This window comes from Centruroides vittatus, unplaced genomic scaffold (genome assembly GCF_030686945.1).
Source record: "Centruroides vittatus isolate TY-2023 unplaced genomic scaffold, ASM3068694v2 contig_2929, whole genome shotgun sequence".
NCBI lineage: Eukaryota > Metazoa > Arthropoda > Arachnida > Scorpiones > Buthidae > Centruroides > Centruroides vittatus.
Genome location: NW_027121862.1, coordinates 13,774 through 18,910, shown reverse-complemented (window position 1 = coordinate 18,910; position 5,137 = coordinate 13,774). Strand labels below are relative to the sequence as shown.

General features: G+C 29.3%; 1 long non-coding RNA gene across 1 annotated transcript; it reads right to left on the bottom strand.

Annotated features, from left to right (window-relative positions):
* Positions 1-402: 402 nt before the first annotated feature.
* Positions 403-2,222, bottom strand: LOC136972484 (uncharacterized). Its single transcript, XR_010880342.1, has 3 exons — positions 2,093-2,222; positions 619-766; positions 403-551 (listed from the first exon to the last, which is right to left on the bottom strand). It is a non-coding gene; the product is annotated as an uncharacterized lncRNA (long non-coding RNA).
* Positions 2,223-5,137: the final 2,915 nt, after the last annotated feature.

Here is a 5,137-nt window from a genome sequence, read left to right as displayed (position 1 = left end):
CTTTTCTCATAGCGAGTGCATATGGCATAAATGTCATTGAATCCTCAGAAATAAACCAATTTTCTCTGTCTGTATTTGTATACCATTTTGTTAATCCATCATATGTAATAATTGCAATTCGGCCTTTCTTTGCTCGTGGCATTACTTCTTGATTACTAAGAAAGTTGTTGTTGACTACCATATGATCTTTCAGGTCTTTAACAGATCCTTTATCAGATTCTATAAAATTATAATTTTCAAATTTTACATTACTAAACTATTCCTTATTTTACATTTCATCTAAAAGTTTATATAAACAAATACAATAACACAAAAACTTACTATTATTAGTGAGTAAACAGCACTGGCATCATGTGTACCACAAGCCACCTTTCCTTTCTTCACAAAATCAACTAATTCCGCGAATGTTTTAGGCACGGGCTCTTCACCTGGAGCAGTCAAGTGAGAAGTCAATGTTCCGCTGTAACTAAATGTTAATATTAAAATTGTTACTGAACACGTTCCAATCGCAATTCTCGCAAACATTCGATTTATGTAGCTTATGTCAGATCCTGAAAAATAAACAAATGAATCTAGTACTTGTAATTAATGCGGAAAATTATCATTAAATATTTATACCTTGATTAGTAATAGAAGAAAACAGAAACCAAAAACTTGTCTTTATTGTCCAGCGACGTGATATTTCTCTTTTATTTAGTTCGTAATTTATTATAGGAGGAAGAATCAATGCAATCAAAATAATGGTCGTTGCTATTGCCAACCAGACCTTTAATAAAAAAGAGTATAAATATGTTTAATGAGTATTATAATATTTATGGTAAGGTTTTGTTTTCATTTCAGATTTATTTACATAATCGATAAAAAGCTTCTTTTTCTCCCTTTACTTTCAATATAATGAAATAAAACTTAATGTAAACATTTAAAAACGTTTGTCGTGGCAAAATAATAAAATTTTAATACGTGTAATAAAACACAGACACTTACATCTTGTAATTAAAAACAGAGTAGTAACCATAGCACAATAATTCTAAAACCTCTTGGCAGAATTGTAATTTTATAAAACAACTTTTAAAAATACAAAAATATTATTCTTACATATCAAGTAGCGAAGATGTTGGCGCACCCCTGTAACAATGTTTGTCGAGAGATCTTATAGACGAAAACATAAGAGAGGGTGAACATTTCGAATTTATGCCTGTTCATCTCCGAGATAGGATTGTCATTGAGAGAAAGTACATTAACAGGTTAAACAGTATCACTTTAAAAGTTTTGGGCAATCGGTTTATGAGTAAATAAGGAAGGATGGATTCAAGAAAAAACGGAATGTCCAGGGAATCAAGTACAAGATGTCTTAGAAGTTAAGTATATCCTCGTGAATATCGCATTAATATCAAAATTATTAGAATTAGTTTGGTTTATTTGATTACAGCAACACGACATCTGTCAAGGGGGATGCATCCTAGAAAGACTTTCACATTATGCTGGCGCCAATTTAAGTTTTTTTAATGCGAAGTAAACCCAGAAAACTCTGCGTGGTCAGTCCGACGGCTGATCACGTTCAATTCAAAATTTTTACCTGAATGGAGTTAGACATAACCGGCATGACTCTATTGTAACAGGGTAAGTATGGTGGATAGTACAAGGGCGAAACACTATTACACTCCACATAGACAAGTGCTATGTGCTACTTGTCATAGTGATGGCGTAATGGTGAATCTATTTCCTTCTATATTATTGTCGCAGTAATTCAATGAATATAATATACATTTTTTTAAATTATATCCTTTTTTGTAAGAATTTTATTTAGTTAATTATTTTATTAAATTTTATTTCAATACCTAACGCTACATGACGTTGTAAAGCCAACAATCAAATGTAGAATGAAATTAATCGATTATATATAAATTGACGATAATTTGAAGTGGGATGTATAGATTATAGAAAAGTTAGATTAATTTGAACGTAATATGCACGTTCTGTAGCAATTGATTACATGGCATGGGCGTGCATAGAAAACAAAGAAACAAACAAAATCCTCATTTATATATATAGATAACAATGTTACAAAAAATAGCGTAAATAAAACACTAACTTGAATTGAAAAGGATTTGAAAATTGCATTCCATCCTGGCCTTATTTCTATTCGTTTAATAAAAAAGTTTATAGTATAAAGACCAATAAGAGAAGAGAAGTCAAAAACTTGTTGTCTTTCGTGTGTGATTACAGTAATATGAGGATATATATCTGCTGTCTATAAAAACATATAAATATATTAAATGAGATTTTAAATAATTTATACAAGTCTAAATCAATTATTAATTTATTTCTTTGGATAACTTAAAGTTAAAAGTTAATTATAGTCTATATTACTTCAGCAGTAAATATATTATTCTGACATTTCTCACCTTGTTAGCCAATTGTCCAAGAATGCCAATCCATGAGCCATTTACGTATGACTTTGAAGGGAAATCTACCATTGGTTTCACTATTTCATATCTGTGGACATATTATTTTACTAAAATATTATTATTAAGTATAAATGAATCATAGTAATTCGGACACAAATCATTCATTGTATTCATTAAGACACTTGGCATATCTCATCATTGATATTTATTTAGTTTATAAATAAATATTGATCAACTAAATAAATATTAATAATGAGATTTGTCAAGTATCTGAATGAATACAATGAATGATTTGTGTCTGAATTACTAAACAATTACTGGCACGGTTTCACGAATACCATAAATGAATCATGTCAGAAGTAGTAATTAAATGACCATTTGTGAGAAAAATATCAAATATACCTATTTCTATCGTTATAATTATAAATAAATTAAAATCAAGCTACCACTCTCTATTTTTATAAATAACTGAGCAAAAGTAGGCAATCAATTATAATCTGACTTTTCAGATTGTTACATTTTTAACTGATAGGGACTGTGAAACATGAAAGAATGAAAAAAAACTAGAGTGTCTTATGTATGTACGGTGTTAGCGTGTGTGTGTGTGTGTGCAAGGACGAATTTCTTCACACATTTTGAAACTGTGTTATTTGTCGAAATGTTTCTGAAATTTTGTCTGTAAATTTATGTAATGGTTTAGTGCTTAAATATTAAGGGGTTGAAAATATGGACAAAGGGTCATGTTTCATATATTCTTTATAGTTAGATTCAATAAAAGTTTTTCTTGCTATAGATATTTTCGATTTTTTATAAAAATCCTCTTTACCTTCTAAATTAAGCTTATTTTCCGTTTTTAACAATTAATAATATAAAAAGTTTTAAAATAAAATAATATAATTAAAGCGTCAAACGCAGTTTTAAATATTTTTTTTCTGGGAAAGTTATTCAACTATCTACCGGTTTTTGTTTATATTCATGCAGTTCGAAAAACAGGTTTTTGAAGTTGTTGCCATTTAATTTACAGTAGATATTCTTTCAAAAAATCTCATAGTAAATCGGCGTTTGATAACGTTTTACAATCCATAATGGTTACGTATAATTTTATATTTCAAAACTCATAATATTGATTTCGACGAATCTTTAACACTATAAATTTTAACCGAATCTTCTTGGAATAAGTAAAGTTTAGGTATTTATAATAATATGTTTATAACTTCAGTTTTCGATAAATCAAAGATTTAAATCATTAATTATTTTTATTTTGATCGTTAATATTAAAAGTACTTTAGTCTTTACGGATTTGTCCTTGATGAAAATAATTTAAAATTTCAGTATGTTCTAGTTCTTGACTAAGTAATACAAAGTCCCAGTATGTAGGAAGCTTACAAATGGCTGGTGTTTTCCCTCTAGCTTATTGCAGGAATATTTGAATTAAATGTCCATATGTTCAGTTTGACTTCAGAGAAATTTTCCAAAGAATATTTTTCTATTGAAGACTCGTCAGGATTTTCCTGTTAGTGAGATTCCAAGCAATTTTTTTTTTTTTTTTTTTTTGCCTATAGGATACACTCTACTGGTTTTTGATATAGCTTTTAAAAATAAATTTTGTCTTATTATTTTGTAAGTTGTTAAAATCAATTTCTTTCTTCTATCATTAAGTAATTTTTAATAATACCAATATCTTTATTAATTCATATAGAACTTTTTTTATCATAGATGTGTGTATGTCTGTTTCTGTGATAGGCAAATTTACTATATAAAATTTTTAAATAAATGCATAAAACTGTTATAATAACAATGATTAATAACTATATTGTCACGTTTCCCTATGTAAATTCAAAACGTTATATTAAAACTAATATCCCAGGCCGCATCCTAGTGGCGTTCTACAGCAGTGGTGACATTCCATGGTATAAATGATAAATTCAATTATCCTATAGAGAGGGGAATTCCCCCCACAGGAAAGAGTAAAATTCCCTCTCCGTGGAGGGTAATCCGTAACCCTCTCCCTCCACAGGAAGAGTGTTTTAGCAGCAGTAGTGTCAATGATTGTTGTGAATTTATTATTGATGTAAATAATAAATTTATATCAATAATAAATTTTTATTACACCAAACATAATTTAATGTTAATTTAAAATCATTGCTACGGCGCCCCTAGTGGGCGTTTTACGCATACCGTTACAACTTACAAATACACAAATACGTGATCAATGGCTTATATATATACAGGGTGGGCCAACGAAAACGAAACGGCAGAGTGTTTGTGTTCGTCCAAGCAAATCGCTCGGACAGGTTGATTTTATTCTCGAGGGGACATCTTATGCAATAAAGTTTTTGCGAATCTGAATATTAACTAAACAAACATTTTTTTCGAAATAAATGAAAATTTTATACTTATGTTCATACATAGGTTTAATATAAAGAAAAATTTTAAAATACCAACAACCAGATAGATACATGTATGAACAGTAGTGGTTTGACGCACTCTAATCACAAAAATTAATTTTAAAATACAAATTACAAATAAATTGTCCTGTTTGTAAATACATTAGACCCCCTATAACACGGTAGATACATTTCGTGTTATATGCATCCGTGTTGTACGATTCACTTGAATACATGAGCCAATCACAGCCCGGTACGTGTGCAGTTTAGGGGCTATGGCTGTTTGAAAGGTTTTCTTCCATAAAATTAATCGATTCTTGACTAATTTGACTCAACATTTCC